This window comes from Arachis ipaensis, chromosome B9 (assembly GCF_059453495.1).
Source record: "Arachis ipaensis isolate K30076 ecotype BB chromosome B9, ASM5945349v1, whole genome shotgun sequence".
NCBI lineage: Eukaryota > Viridiplantae > Streptophyta > Magnoliopsida > Fabales > Fabaceae > Arachis > Arachis ipaensis.
The window spans coordinates 115,480,092-115,497,396 of NC_142444.1; positions in this window are offsets into that span (position 1 = coordinate 115,480,092).

The following is a 17,305-nucleotide window of genomic DNA, read 5'->3' on the forward strand; positions in this document are numbered from 1 at the left end:
CTCAATTTCAGCCAGAAAATACCTGAAAGCACAGAAAAACACACAAACTCATAGTAAAGTCCAGAAATATGAATTTAACATAAAAACTAATGAAAACATCCCTAAAAGTAACTAGATCCTACTAAAAACATACTAAAAACAATGTCAAAAAGCGTATAAATTATCCGCTCATCAATCACCAAGGGAATGGACTGCTAGAGCTTCACCCCTGTTCAGATTGGATGACCGCTGACCCGGCGTTTGATCTGAAGCAGTGGAGATTAATGACCGCTGACCCGGTGTTAATCATTTACAGCCTGCCATGGAAAGAATCAATCAAAAGTTGGAGTAGATGGTGAGAAAAGTTGATCCAAAAGGAAGAAGCATCTCTAAAGCCTCAACCGCTCTCATACCATTGATTTCACATCTATCTTGTAACGTTTTATTTATTTAATTGTTTTATGCATTTTTTCACAACAACAATCATCTTTTCTATCCGCCTGACTAAGATCTACAAGGTATCCATCGCTTGCTCAAACCAAAAATCATCGTGGTATCGACCCTCACTCACCTGAGGTATTACTTGGACGACCCGGTGCACTTGCCAGTCTATCTGTGTGAAACTTGTGGAATCAGTTTCGCGCACCTGAGCTAATCCCTCGATTCATTCTCCCACATTCTTTGTACTTGTGGAAGGCGGCAAAGGCGCTAATCCCTCGATTCATTCCCCCGCATTCCTTGTGATTGTATTTTGTGAGATGTGAGGAAGGTGGTAGGTGATGAGCGGATAATTTATACGCTTTTTGGCATTGTTTTTAGGTAGTTTTTAGTATGTTTTAGTTAGTTTTTATTATATTTTTATTATTTTTTAAATAAAAATCACATTTCTGGACTTAACTATGAGTTTGTGTATTTTTCTGTGATTTCAGGTATTTTTTGGCTGAAATTGAGGGACCTGAGCAAAAATCTGATTCAGAGGCTGAAAAAGGACTGCAGATGTTGTTGGATTCTGACCTCCCTGCACTCGAAGTGGATTTTCTGGAGCTACAGATACCCAATTGGCGCGCTCTCAATTGCGTTGGAAAATAGACATTCTGGGCTTTCCAGAAATATATAATAGTCCATGCTTTTCCTGATATTTGATGGCCCAAACCGGTGTTCCAAGTCAGCATAAAAATTCTGGCGTCAAAACATCAGAACTGGCATAAAAGCTGGAGTTAAATGCCCAAAATGGCACCAAAGCTGGCGTTTAACTCCAAAAAAACGTCTCTACATGTGAAAGCTTCAACGCTCAGCCCAAGCACACACCAAGTGGGCCCGGAAGTGGATTTCTGCATCATTTACTCATTTCTGTAAACCCTAGGTTACTAGTTCTCTATAAATAGGACCTTTTGCTATTGTATTTTCATCTTTGATTAGTCTTATGCTATCTTAGACCTTTTTGGAGGCTGGCCTCACGGCCATGCCTAGACCTTTTGTTCTTATGTATTTTCAATGGTGGAGTTTCTACACACCATAGATTAAGGTGTGGAGCTCTGCTGTTCTTCATGAATTAATGCAAAGTACTATTATTTTTCTATTCAACTCAAGCCTATTTCTTCTCTAAGATATTTATTCTCACACAAGAACATGATGAATGTGATGATTATGTGACATTCATCACCATTCTCACCTATGAACGCGTGCCTGACAACCACTTCCGTTCTACATGCAAACAAGCTTGAATGTGTATCTCTTGGGTTTCTAATCTAAGATTAAAACCTTCGTGGTATAGGCTAGAATTATTGGCGGCCATTCCTGAGATCCGGAAAGTCTAAACCTTGTCTGTGGTATTCCGAGTAGGATCTGGGAAGGGATGACTGTGACGAGCTTCAAACTCGCGAGTGTTGGGCGTAGTGACAGATGCAAAAGGATCAATGGATCCTATTCTAACATGATCGAAAATCGACAGATGATTAGCCGTGCGGTGACAGCGCATTTGGACCATTTTCACTGAGAGGACGGGAGGTAGCCATTGACAACGGTGAAACCTAACATACAGCTTTCCATAGAAAGGAGTATGAATGATTGGATGAGGACAATAGGAAAGCAGAAGTTCAGGAGGAACAAAGCATCTTCATGCGCTTATCTGAAATTCTCACCAATGAATTACATAAGTACCTCTATCTTATTTTATGTTTTATTCATATTTTAATTATCAATTCTCCATAACTATTTGAATCCGCCCGACTGAGATTTACAAGATGACCATATCTTGCTTCAAGCCGACAATCTCCGTGGGATCGACCCTTACTCACGTAAGGTTTATTACTTGGACGACCCAGTGCACTTGCTGGTTAGTTGTGCGGAATTGTGAAAAAGAGTTGAGATTACAATTGTGCGTACCAAGTTGTTGGCGCCATTGATGATCACAATTTCATGCACCAAGTTTTTGGCGCCGTTGCCGGGGATTGTTTGAGTTTGGACAACTGACGGTTCATCTTGTTGCTCAGATTAGGTAATTTTATTTTATTTTTAAGGTTTTTATTTTCGAAAAAAATTCAAAAAAAAAATTATTCTATGTTCTTCAGAATTTTTAAGAATGAATTCTAGAGTTTCAGATGATACTTTCATCATCACAGGAGCTAGTTGATTCCCATCAATTTGGCTATTGCATGTAATGTCTGCTGAAGCTTGGCTAGCCATGTCTAATCTTTTTAGACTGAAGCTTTAGACTAACATTGCATGATTCCTGGAATTCTTATTAAGAATTTTGAAATCTTTAAAACCAAAAATATTTCGTGTTTCTTGTTTGAGTCTAGTGTCAATTTTTAAGTTTGGTGTCCTGCATGTTTTATTTACTTTCTTGCCATTTTCGAATATATGCATTATGTTCTTCATTAATTTTCAAGTTATTCTTGATGATTTCCTTGTTCTGATCTTTAAATTCTCTTGTTTTGTGTGTTTTGTTGTTTCTCATATGTATTCTAAATTTGTTAGTGTCTCTAATATGAAAATTTCTAAGTTTGGTGTCTTGCATGCATTGTTTATTTGATCTTAGTTCTTCATAATTTAGTTTTATTTTGTTATTATTCTCTAAAAATTCAAAAATTTTCAAAACTATGTCTTTTCAAGTCAATAATAGAGAGAATTGAAGATTCAGAACATTCAACAGAGGAATTACACAGAAAAAGCTGGGCGTTCAAAACGCCCAGTGAGGAAGAAAAACTAGCGTTTAAACGCCAGCCAGGGTACCTGGTTGGGCGTTAAACGCCCAGAAAGGTAGTATTTTGGGCGTTAAACGCCAGAATTTTTGGGCGTTTAACGCCAGGATGGCACAGGAGGGAAGATTTTGTTTTTAATTCAAATCTTTTTCAAATTTTCATAATTTTTCAAAATCAAATCTTTTTCAAATCATATCTTTTCAATCATATCTTTTCAAAATCAAATCCTTTCCATTTTTTTTAAAATCCTTGCTAATAATTAGTGATTTGATTTAAAAATTTCTTCCTTGTTAAGAAAGGTTCAATAATTGAATTTTAGAATCATATCTTTTAAATTTCTTTCTAGCCAAGACATTAGTTTTAAAAATAAAATCTTTTTAATTGTTTGTCAATCATATCTTTTTAAAACCATATTTTCTCAATCATATCTTCTCAACCACATCTTTTTCAAAAATGATTTTCAATCATATCTTTTTGATTCCTAATTTCAAAATCTTTTTCAAAATCACTTAACTACTTTCTCAATTTTAATTTTTGAAAATCATCAACCAATTTTTCAAAATTTCTTTTAATTAATTCAAATTTTTTTAAATTTAATTTCGAAAATTCTTCCCCCCTATCTCACATTCTTCTATTTAATGGAGTAACACTCTTCCTCAAGGTGCAATTCGGACTCCCTCTCTCTATAAGTTCGAATTCTCTCCTTTCTACCTCCTCCTTCTATTCTTCTTTTCCTCTGACATCTCAAGGAATCTCTATACTGTGACATATATGATTCCATACTTTCTTCTCCTCTCTTTTGTATGAGCAGGAGCAAGTACAAAGGCATTCTTGTTGAAGCTAATCCTGAACCTGAAAGGACCTTGAAGAGAAAGCTAAGAGAAGCTAAAGCACAACTCTCTGGAGAGGACCTAACAGAAATTTTCAAACAAGAAGAAGCCATGGCAGCCGAAAACAACAACAATGCTAACAATGCAAGGAAGGTGCTTGGTGACTTTACTGCACCTGCTCCTGACTTCTATGGGAGAAGCATCTCTATCCCTGCCATTGGAGCAAACAACTTTGAGCTGAAGCCTCAATTAGTTTCTCTAATGCAATAGAATTGCAAGTTTTATGGACTTCCATTGGAAGATCCTCATCAGTTCTTAGCTGAATTCTTGCAAATCTGTGACACTGTCAAGACCAATGGGGTTGACCCTGAGGTCTACAGACTTATGCTTTTACCTTTTGCTGTAAGAGACAGAGCTAGGATATGGTTGGATTCACAACCTAAGGAAATCATGAACTCTTGGGAAAGCTGGTCAGTGCTTTTCTGGCCAAATTCTTTCCACCTCAAAAATTGAGTAAGCTAAGAGTGGAGGTCCAGACCTTCAGACAGAAAGAAGGTGAATCCCTCTATGAAGCTTGGAAAAGATACAAGAAATTGATCAGAAGGTGTCCTTCTGACATGCTTTCTGAATGGAGCATCATAGGTATCTTCTATGATGGTATGTCTGAACTGTCCAAGATGTCATTGGACAGCTCTACTGGAGGATCTTTTCATCTGAAGAAGACGCCTGCAAAAGTTCAGGAACTCATTGAGATGGTTGCAAATAACCAATTCATGTACACTTCTGAAAGGAATCCTGTGAATAATGGGACAAATCAGAAGAAAGGAGTTCTTAAGATTGATACTCTGAATGCCATATTGGCTCAGAACAAAATATTGACTCAACAAGTCAATATGATTTCTCAGAGTCTGTCTGGAATGCAAGCAGCAATAGGCAGTACCAAAGAAGCTTCATCTGAAGAAGAAGCTTATGATCCTGAGAACCCAGCAATGGAAGAGGTGAATTATATGGGAGAATTCTATGGAAACACCTATAATCCTTCATGGAGAAATCATCCAAATCTCTCATGGAAGGATCAACAGAAGCCTCAACAAGGCTTCAACAGTAATAACGGTGGAAGAAATAGGTTCAGCAATAGCAAGCCTTTTTCATCATCTTCTCAGCAACAGACAGAGAATTCTAAGCAGAGCCACTCTGACTTAGCAACTGTAGTCTCTGATCTCTCTAAAACCACTCAAAGTTTCATGACTGAAACAAGGTCCTCTATTAGAAATTTAGAGGCACAAATGGGTTAGCTAAGTAAGAAAGTTACTAAACTCCCTCCTAGTACTCTCCCAAGCAATACAGAAGAGAACCCAAAGAGAGAATGCAAGGCCATAAACACGTCCCACATGGCCGAATGCATAGAGGAGGGAAAGGCAGTGATTTCCACTGAGGAAGACCTCAATGGACGTTTGGCCTCCAAGGAGTTCCCTAATGAGGAACCATGGGAATCTGAGTCTCATATAGAGACCATAGAGATTATATTAAACTTACTTCTGCCATTCATGAGCTCTGATGAGTATTCTTCCTCTGAAGAGGATGAAGATGTTACTGAAGAGCAAGTTGCTAAGTACCTTGGAGCAATCATGAAGCTAAATGCCAAGTTATTTGGTAATGAGACTTGGGAGGATGAACCCCCCTTGCTCACCAAAGAACTAGATGACTTGACTAGGCAGAGATTACCTCAGAAGAGACAGGATCTTGGAAAGTTCTCAATACCTTGTACCATAGGTACCATAACCTTTGAGAAGGCTCTGTGTGACCTGGGGTCAAGTATAAACCTCATGCCACTCTCTGTGATGGAGAAGCTAGGGATCCTTGAGGTACAAGCTACAAGAATATCACTAGAGATGGCAGACAATTCAAGGAAACAGGCTTATGGACTTGTAGAGGATGTCTTGGTAAAGGTTGAAGGCCACTACATCCCTGCTGATTTCATAATCCTAGACACTGGGAAGTGTATGAATGAATCCATCATCCTTGGCAGACCCTTCCTGGCCACAGCAAAAGCTGTGATTGATGTTGACAGAGGAGAGTTGGTCATTTAAGTGAAAGAGTCCTGCCTTGTGTTTAAGGCTCAAGGATCTCCCTCTGTAACCATGGAGAGGAAGCATGAAAAGCTTCTCTCAATGCAGAGTCAAATAGAGCCCCCACATTCAAACTCTAAGTTTGGTGTTGGGAGGCTATCATCATGCTCTGAGTATCTGTGAGGCTCCATGAGAACCCACTGTCAAGCTATTGACATTAAAGAAGCGCTTGTTGGGAGGCAACCCAATTTTATTTGATTATATCTATTTAATTTCTATTGTTATTTTATGTTTTCTGTAGGTTGATGATCATGTGAAGTCACAAACACAACTGAAAAAGCAAAAACAGAATGAAAAACAGTGTTAAAAATAGCACACCCTGGAGGAGAAGCTTACTAGCATTTAAACGCCAGTAAAGGTAGCAGAATGGGCGTTAAACACCAAGTTTGGCACCATTCTGGGCGTTTAACGCCAGAAATGGACACAGAGCTGGCGTTTAAACGCCAGAAAGGGGAAAAAAGCTGGCGTTAAACGCCAGAAATGGGCAGGAACCTGGAGTTTAACGCCAGGATTGGCAATCAAGGGGGCGTTTACACGCCAACATGGTGCAGGGATGAGAAATCCTTGACACTTCAGGATCTGTGGACCCCACAGGATCCCTACCTACCTCCTCTCTCTCTCTCTCTTCTTCACACCTTCCCATAACACCCTTCCCCAAATACCCTTCACCAATCACCTCAGTACCTCTTCCCCAAAAACCCCTCACCTATCAAAACCTACCCTCTTCTCCATAATCTCTTCACCAATCCACATCCATCCATCATAAAACCCCACTACCTCACCATTCAACATAAACACTACTTCTCCCCCTTGGCCGAAGCACTAAACCCCCTCCATCTCCTCCATTTTCTTCTTCTACTCTTTTCTTTCTTCTTTTACTCGAGGACGAGCAAACCTTCTAAGTTTGGTGTGGTAAAGGTGTTGCTTTTTATTTTTCCATAACCATTTATGGCACCTAAGGCCGGAGAAACCTCTAGAAAGAGGAAAGGGAAGGCAAAAGCTTCCGCCTCTGAGTCATGGGAGATGGAGAGATTCATCTCAAAGATCCATCAAGACCACTTCTATGAAGTTGTGGCCAAGAAGAAAGTGATCCCCGAGGTCCCTTTCAAACTCAAAAAGGGTGAATATCCGGAGATCCGACATGAGATTCGAAGAAGAGGTTGGGAAGTTCTCACCAACCCCATTCAACAAGTCGGAATCTTAATGGTTCAAGAGTTTTATGCCAATGCATGGATCACCAAGAACCATGATCAAAGTGTGAACCCGGACCCAAAGAATTGGCTTACAATGGTCCGGAGGAAATGCTTAGATTTTAGTCCAAAAAAATGTAAGGTTGGCATTCAACTTGCCCATAATGCAAGGAAATGCACGCCCCTACACTAGAAGGGTCAACTTTGATCAAAGGTTGGACCAAGTCCTCATAGACATTTGTGAAGAGGGCGCTCAATGGAAGAGAGATTCAATAGGGAAGCCGGTTCAACTAAGAAGGCATGACCTCAAGCCCGTGGCTAGGAGATGGTTGGAGTTCATCCAACGCTCAATTATTCCTACTAGCAACCAATCTGAAGTTACTATAGACCGGGCTATCATGATCCATAGCATCATTGGAGAGGAAGTAGAAGTTCATGAGGTTATATCCCTAGAACTCTACAAGGTGGCGGACAAGTCCTTTACTTTGGCAAGGTTAGCCTTCCCTCATCTCATTTGTCACCTCTGCAATTCAGCTGGAATTGACATAGAGGAAGACATCCTCATTGATGAGGACAAGCCCATCACTAAGAAAAAGGATGGAGCAAACAAGAGAGCCCACTCATGAACCCCACCAAGAGCATGAGGAAATTCCTCATCATGAGATTCCTGAGATGCCTCAAGGGATGCATTTTCCTCCACAAAACTATTGGGAGCAAATCAACACCTCCCTAGGAGAATTAAGTTCCAATATGGGACAACTAAGGGTGGAGCACCAAGAGCATTTTATCCTCCTTCATGAAATTAGAGAAGACCAAAGAGTCATGAGGGAGGAGCAACAAAGGCAAGGAAGAGACATTGAGGAGCTCAAGCACTCCATAAGATCTTCAAGAGGAAGAACAAGCCGCCATCACTAAGGTGGACCCGTTCTTTAATTTTCTTGTTCTTTATTTTTCTATTTTTCATTTACTATGCTTTATGTTTTATTTATGTTTGTGTCTTATTACATGATCACTAGTGTCTAAGTGTCTATGCCTTAAAGCTATGAATGTCCTATGAATCCATCACCTTTCTTAAATAAAAAGTGTTTTTAATTGCAAAAAGAAAAAGAAGTACATGAATTTCGAATTTTAAAACAGATTAATTACTTTGATGTGGTGGCAAAACTTTTTATTTTTCTGAATAAATACTTGAACAGTGCATATTTTTGAATTTGTTGTTCATGAATGTTAAAATTGTTGGCTCTTGAAAGAATGATGAAAAAAGGAGAAATGCTATTGATAATCTGAAAAATCATAAAATTGATTCTTGAAGCAAGAAAAAGCAGTGAAAAACTTGCAGAAAAAAATATATGCGAAAAAAAAGAGGCGAAAAATAAAGAAAAAAAGTAAAAGAAAAAAAAGAAAAAAGAGAAAGAAAAAGCAAGCAGAAAAAGCCAATAGCCCTTTAAGCCAAAAGGCAAGGGTAAAATAAAAAGGATCTAAGGCTTTGAGCATCAGTGGATAGAAGGGCCCACAGGAATAAAATCCTGGCCTAAGTGGCTAAACCAAGCTGTCCCTAACCATGTACTTGTGGCGTGAAGGTGTCAAGTGAAAAACTTGAGACTGAGCGGTTAAAGTCATGGTCCAAAACAATAAGAGTGTGCTTAAGAGCTCTGGACACCTCTAATTGGGGACTCTAGCAAAGCTGAGTCACACTCTGAAAAGGTTCACCCACTTATGTGTCTGTGGCATTTATGTATCCGGTGGTAATACTGGAAAACAAAATGCTTAGGGTCACGGCCAAGACTCATAAAGTAACTGTGTTCACGAAGAATCAATAACACTATCTAAATTCTGAGTTCCTATAGATGCCAATCATCCTAAACTTCAAATGATAAAGTGAGATGCCAAAACTGTTCAGAAGCAAAAAGCTAATAGCCTCGCTCATCTAATTAAGACTGATCTTCATAGATATTTTTGGAATTCATTGTATATTCTCTTATTTTTATCCTATTTGATTTTCAATTGCTTGGGGACAAGCAACAATTTAAGTTTGGTGTTGTGATGAGCGGATAATTTATACGCTTTTTGGCATTGTTTTTAGGTAGTTTTTAGTATGTTTTAGTTAGTTTTTATTATATTTTTATTAGTTTTAAATAAAAATCACATTTCTGGATTTTACTATGCGTTTGTGTATTTTTCTGTGATTTTAGGTATTTTCTGGCTGAAATTGAGGGACCTGAGCAAAAATTTGATTCAGAGGCTGAAAAAGGACTGCAGATGCTGTTGGATTCTAACCTCCCTTCATTCGAAGTAGATTTTCTGGAGCTACAGAAGTTCAATTGGCGCGCTCTCAATTGCGTTGGAAATTAGACATCCTGGGCTTTCCAAAAATATATAATAGTCCATACTTTTCCCGAGATTTGATGGCCCAAACCAGTATTCCAAGTCAGCATAAAAATTCTGGCGTTAAAACGCCAGAACTGGCATAAAAGCTGGAGTTAAACGCCCAAACTGGCACCAAAGCTGGCGTTTAACTCCAAGAAATGTCTCTACATGTGAAAGCTTCAACGTTCAGCCCAAGCACACACCAAGTGGGCCCGGAAGTGGATTTCTGCATCATTTACTCATTTTTGTAAACCCTAGGTTACTAGTTCTCTATAAATAGGACCTTTTGCTATTGTATTTTCATCTTTGATTAGTATTATGCTATCTTAGACCTTCTTGGGGGCTGGCCTCACAGCCATGCCTAGACCTTTTTTTCTAATGTATTTTGAACGGTGGAGTTTTTACACACCATAGATTAAGGTGTGGAGCTCTGCTGTTCTTCATGAATTAATGCAAAGTACTATTGTTTTTCTATTCAACTCAAGCCTATTTCTTCTCTAAGATATTCATTCGCACACAAGAACATGATGAATGTGATGATTATGTGACACTCATCACCATTCTCACCTATGAATGCGTGCCTGACAACCACTTCCATTCTACATGCAAACAAGCTTGAATGTGTATCTCTTGGGTTTCTAATCTAAGATTAAAACCTTCGTGGTATAGGCTAGAATTATTGGCAGCCATTCCTGAGATCTGGAAAGTCTAAACCTTGTCTGTGGTATTCCGAGTAGGATCTGGGAAGGGATGGCTGTGATGAGCTTCAAACTCGCGAGTGTTGGGCGTAGTGACAGATGCAAAAGGATTACTGAATCCTATTCCAGTAAGATCGAAAACCGACAGATGATTAGCCGTGCAGTGACAGCGCATCTTGGACCATTTTCACTAAGAGAACGGGAAGTAGCCATTGACAATGGTGATGCCCTATATAAAGCTTGCCATGGAAAGGAGTAGGAAGGACTGGATGAAAGCAGTAGGAAAGTGGAGATTCAGAAGGAACAAAGCAACTCCATACGCTTATCTGAAATTCTCACCAATGAATTACATAAGTATCTCTATCTTATTTTATGTTTTATTCATCTTTTAATTATCAATTCTCCATAACCATTTGAATCCGCCTGACTGAGATTTACAAGATGACCATAGCTTGCTTCAAGCCGACAATCTCCGTGGGATCGACCCTTACTCACGTAAGGTTTATTACTTGGACGACCCAGTGCACTTGCTGGTTAGTTGTGTGGAATTGTGAAAAAGAGTTGAGATTACAATTGTGCGTACCAAGTTTTTGGCGCCATTGATGATCACAATTTCGTGCACCAGTAGGGCACTAATCCCCCGATGTATTCTCTCATATTCTTTCTCTCTCTGTCTGCAAGGTGGTAGGGCACTAATTCCTCGACCGGTATGGCATGGCCTCACTAGGGGAAGGTGGTAGGACACTAATCCCCCGATTTGTTCCCCCTAGTGTCTGCCTCCAGGAGAAGGTGGTAGAAAACTAATCTCCCGACTTTATACCTCCTGGAGATGCGTAGTCGATTGACGGTATCCGGGTTAGCTATCGGGTGTGTCGGGTTCTGGCAGATAACTAACACATGAGCTCACGGCCAGTTGGATAGACATTCATCATATACATTTTTATGATTATGTTTGATTGTCATTAATTGGGCTTGCCTATGTAATTATTTTGCTTACTTGCTAAATTCTTACCTGCTGTATTTGTATTCTACCTGTGCTTGCTTTGCCTGTTTGTTTGTCTGTCGTTCTATCAGAGTTTGGAAGATTGGAGGAAGGTGGAGAATTGAGGATTTTAATTAGAGTTTAGGAATCCTTAAAAAACCTCCCTTATTCATGGTTTCTGTTTTAATTCTTAAGTTTTATAATCTAAGTGTCGGAGTCTAGAATTGCCTCTGGCTTTTTCGGGACCTTATATCTTATGTATGCGGCACCACTACCATGCTGAGATCCCTCAGTTCTCATTCCATACGGATATTTGTGTTTTTCAGATGCAGGTCGAGATATTAGTATTTGTTTCTGTTTAGATTCATGCTCCTGTATATAACTCTGTTTTAGACTTGTTTTATTTTGTACCTCATAGAGCTTTATGGGGCACTAGAGACTCTTTTGTGTATTTTGGGATTTGGACTTAATATGTGTGTATATAAATACTCTCCTGCCAGCCTTAGCTTCGCAGGCTGAGCTTGGATCTTGATTACTATGTATCCTTGATCCTCTACTCCTTTTTTATGTATGTATTTATTTGCGCTTAAGCTTTCTTCATTTGCAAGCAACGTTATTCACGAGCATTGCGCTTTTTGGTTTAACGACTTTGCCTTACCTCTTTTCTTCAAAGGGTCCTAGTTATAAATCTTTTTCAACTATATATATATATATATATATATATATATATATATATATATATATATATATATATATATATATATATATATATATATATATATATATATTAGAGGTTGTAATACCTCACCACTTCGGTTTTATGACTTAAGCATAAGACTCTATGCGGTAAGGTGTTATACATATGACTCAAGATTTATCAAAGTTAACCTTTATACCTAATGCCTTACAAAACATTGCTAAAGTATCCAAAACATGCATAGCCTGAGACATCTTAGCCTAAAAAAATAAAATAAGATCATCTGTAAACAAAAAATGAGAGATGATAGGCCTTCCTCTAGAAATAGCTACTGGACTCCAATTTTTAGAATGTACCCTCTGTGTAATTAGATAGCTCAGTCGCTCTATATGAAGCTCAAAAGATAAGGAGACATCAGATCACCTTGCCTCAAGCCCTTTTTCGGTTGAAAACCTTCTAAGCGATTACCATTTCACATCAGAGCTAGAGAAGAAGATTGAACACAATGCATAACCAAATAAACAATAGATGGAGGGAATCCAAATATATCTTAAGTTTTCTCCAAGAAGTTCCAATTAACTCTATCATATGGCTTGTCAAGATCTATTTAAAAGCCAAGGTACCCTTCTTAGATTTAGTCTTTTTCATAAAATAAAGGACCTCTTGGGTAACAATAATATTATCTGATGACCCCTTTTGGAATGAAACCACCCTGCAAAGAGCTTATGATAAATTTGAACCCTTCTTGTATTTTTATTTATTTAATTTAGTGATATTATATATTTTATTGAATTTTTAATTTAATTTTTTATGTTATAAAAAATATTAAAATATTTAATAGATATTAGTGTTATTGTATTCTAGAGAATTTGTGAGTTATAACTTTTAAAATTTCAATCTTCCAAACTAATTTTCAAGCAATTATATCCTTTTATATCACCTTTGAGAAATTAGATAACATTTTATCTATTTAATTTAGTATTATTTTATATTTTATTAGTTCCTTAATTGAATTTTTGTTTGCTAAAACAAAATTCAAGCATTCAATAAGTAATATAATTTTTAATATTTATTGTGCTAATTAACTATAATTTTTCTTATTACTTGTTTTACAATTTATATATTCTACCTTTTACAATTATAATGAATCAAAATTAAAGAACTGATGCATTTTTTAAGAGAAAGACTAATGTTCAAAAAGGAAGAACTATAACTTCTATTATTGAAAAAGAAATTACTGAAAGGTTTAGTTTTAATTCAATTATTGAAGATTTTAAGTCATTCAATACTCAAAGAGTATTATTCTAAAATATTTTATAATTTTATTTGTATAATTATTTATTTATTATATTAAAAATATTACGTAAATTTTGTCTTCAAATTTTTGGCCCCGCTTCTTCAAGTTCTGCTACTGACCATAAAAATACTATAACCTGAGATTTTATGCTTCACATCCTAGCAGCTAGTAACTTAGATATTAATTCTCCAAACTCTTTGTAAGGTTTTGCTATTTTTCTTCCGTTAGAAGATCATCTAATATATCAATTTTATATTGCAAGCAACTTAAAATAGAGAGTGCACTACAGGGAAAATGGAGATTAGGGGTGATTTTTTCTCGATTTGCGGCGGTTTGAAACCGCCGGCGGTTTGAAACCGCCGCTACACAAAACACCAGCGATTGAAGGACCGCCTTTTTTAAGGGCATGTGAATTGGATTTTGCGGCGGTTTCCAGCAACGGTTGGTATAACCGCCGCAATTAACATATTTAGCATTGATGGGATTTGCGGCGATTTTGAATCGCTGCATTATGCGTCAAGGTCATTTTTTCCTAATTTTGTGATGGTTATTAATCGTCGCTAATTGGTTCCACGATTTTTTTGAAATTTTATTCTGTGTTAAACCTACTAATTTTTCAAAATTATTTTCAGCGGTAACGAACTGCCGCTTTTTATTGTTGCTATTTTTTTAATATAAAATATTTTAATTTGTTTTTCTTTAAATATTCTGAAAAATTTTTTGGATTATTTTTTAATTTTAAAATCTTATCAATTTTCTATACAATCTTAAATTGAGGACGAAAACTCATGAAAATTTATTTGCAAAAAAAACTAATATATTTATTTAATGTTAATAAAGTATTTAACTAAATAAGTGTGCTGCATAGTCAACTTAAACAAAATATATACTTCAAATAAAATAACATATAATCCTAGTTTCTATTTTCCGCTAATTCCATCCAAAGAATTCATCCGTGCATCGATGTCTAGTGCCAGCTGCCCACCTTGCCGTTGAATCAGATAACTTAAAACACTCTTTCTTGCCTGCCTCTTGATCTTCTCTACTGCTACATCATCCTCTACTGCCTTCCTTTTCAATTTCTCTACTGCTACTTTATCCTGCATTGCCTTTGTAAACCCATTAAATTAACAAATAATTAGTCAGTAAATTAATTTTTAATAGAAAAAAATAGAAAATATGAATTTTATAGTTTAATAAGGTAGAGCTAATTAAAATAAGAATTTTGACACTAATTTTAAAGAATTTAGCCAAAGATTGGACCGAACGGGCCGAATCGAACGAACCGGGCCCGTATTGGGCCCAAGGCCCAACCCACATCCCATTAACACAATGAGTTTCAGCTCATTGCTTCCCAAACCAAAGGAAACATGTTCCAAGGAGGGAGAGCAAGGGAGAAGAGGTCAAACCTTTCATTAATTTCAAATCCACATTTCTTCCAACTCTGAACTCTGATCGTCGCACCGTTTGCGGCCACGTGACCGCGGTGTGCTTTACAAAGCCTAGTGACTAATTTCGGTAAGAAACCTCAATTTCATTTCAGCCTTCCTTTCCCCTTAAATTTCAAAAACTTTGTAGATGGGTTGTTGAAACTTGGTATCTTGGTGTTTAGGCTCAAATTAAACTTGATGGATTAACGGGTTTTGCTCATTTGAGGCACGGGTAATGTAAGAGTTCTCTAAACCTTGTGGATTCTTGAATTATTGTGTGTTAGGCATTAAAATTTGGTATATGGATATGGTAATGTGTATAGGTAGTGTGTAATTGTGTTTTGGAGCACCATTGAGGAGACGGAAACTTGATTGAGTCATTGGATTGCTGAATTTGGTGGTGAAGCTTGTAATCTTGCCTAATGTTGTCTATGGGTTAAACAAAGAAATCAGCCAAGGTATGATTTTGGTTTCTCGTATTTACTATATAATGTCTTGTAAAAACTTAGGCTAGATGGCCATATGATAAGTTGGAATGATAGAGTATGTTAAATGCTTAGTACCTTTGATGATAATTGTTGATATGGATTGAGTATTTGTTGGTAATTTTTGTTTATGATGGAAATGGAATGCTAAATGAAGATTTAATGATAATTGACAAGTTGATAATAATGAATAGGCATAGATGATGGATTATTGATGATCTTGTTGGTATAATTGTGAAGTTTATGTATGAGAATTATTTAAAATTGAGGTATGATGGATGATGGAGGGGTATAGAGTTGTGTTGCTGTGATATTGTGTGTGTTGGTGATGATTTTGAGAATAAGAAGTTGATATTAAATGGTGAATTGATGTAAAATAGAGGTTGGAACATTTTGTGAAAAATTACTTTTTGGCAAAAATTCGGCAAGCCATAACTCAGCTTCCGGAGCCTTAAATTCTTTCAAACTTTGTTCTATATGAAAATTCAGTTCGTGAAGTTTATGCCGTTTAAAGAATGGATGAAAAATGATTTAAAACGAAGAAGTTATGCGCGTCGAAAGTTCGGTGTACAAAACTAAAATTTTGACACTTAAGTAATTTTTGACTTCCCTGCAACATCTGCCTATGTGTACCCCTTTATACGTGCCTGTGCATTTTTGTTTGGTGCACATGTGTACACAGGCAGGTGCTGCGTACGTGGCATGGGCCAAAAAGGGGCACTCACATACGCGGATAGGGGGTGCATACGCGAGTTAAGGGAAAATGCACTTCTGCGTACGCGTGACATGGTCCGCGTACGCGGAGCCCTTTTTTTTCAGCAAGTAGAATTTTAGTGTTTTACACATGATTTTTAATCCTTTAAGCCCCTATTTTTATTCTTTTGACCTTAAATGTCAGTTTTAAGTCTAGTGAAGAGGTTAGGTTATAGAAAGGGGGTAACTTGGAAAGGAAGTAAGCTTAAAAATGATGAATTATGTATAACAGTACAAAGAAATAAAGTGTATGTGATGCCATGGCTATAATGAATGATTGTGAAATGATTGTGAATGATTATCAATGCTTATGTGGCTTATGCACTCAATTTTTATCTGAGATACGAGTTTTCCTAGGTAAAGAACCGTGGCTTGCCACTACATGTTCCAGGTTGAGACTCGATACTTTGTTGACCTTACGTCATAAGGGTGACCGGGCACATATAAATTCCCGGGAAGGATACCCCATTGAGCAAATTTTATATATGAGAAAAAGCTATGCATAGACTCTTGGGGATGCGCGACGGGGGACAGTCCAGGGTTTAACAGCCAGACTTCTCGGGTTGGCTTTATAACTGACAGATGAGACTCATCAGCCATAGGACAAGCATGCATCATATGCATATTGTTTGAATTACTTGTTTGTGCGTTAATTGGGAATGCCTAAGTGAATTTACTATGTTAATTGTTCTATTTTCTATTTGCAGTACTTGTATTCTACCTGTGTTTGCCATTGTCTGCTTGTTTATTTGTGCAGTTTCACCGGTGTTGGATGATCAGAGGAAAGGCAGAAAAGTTAAGGATTTTAGTTAGGTTTAAGATTTGGTTAAGTTAGGAATCCATAGAGAACCACCCTGATTTACGGTTTTTGCTTTAGTTCTTTAAACGTTATAATCTGAGTGTCGGAATTCTAGGATTGCCTCTGGATTTTCCGGGATCTTATATCTTATATATGTGGTACCTTTACCATGCCGAGAACCCCTGGTTCTCATTGCATATGGATAGTTGTGTTTTTCAGATGCAGGTCGAGAGGCACCTCGCTAGGCGTCTGGAGTTTTACAGCGAAGTGGATCTTTTGGAACATTATTTTGTGTACTGTTTATATATGACCATATGTATAGAACTCTCCTAATGCCTTGTTTTACTTTTGTACCTCTTAGAGGTGTATGGAGAACTAGGGTTTCTTTTGTATATTCTGGGTTATGGGTTTGATATATATGTATGTAAATATTCTCCGTCTAGCCTTAGCTTCGTGGGCTGAGTTA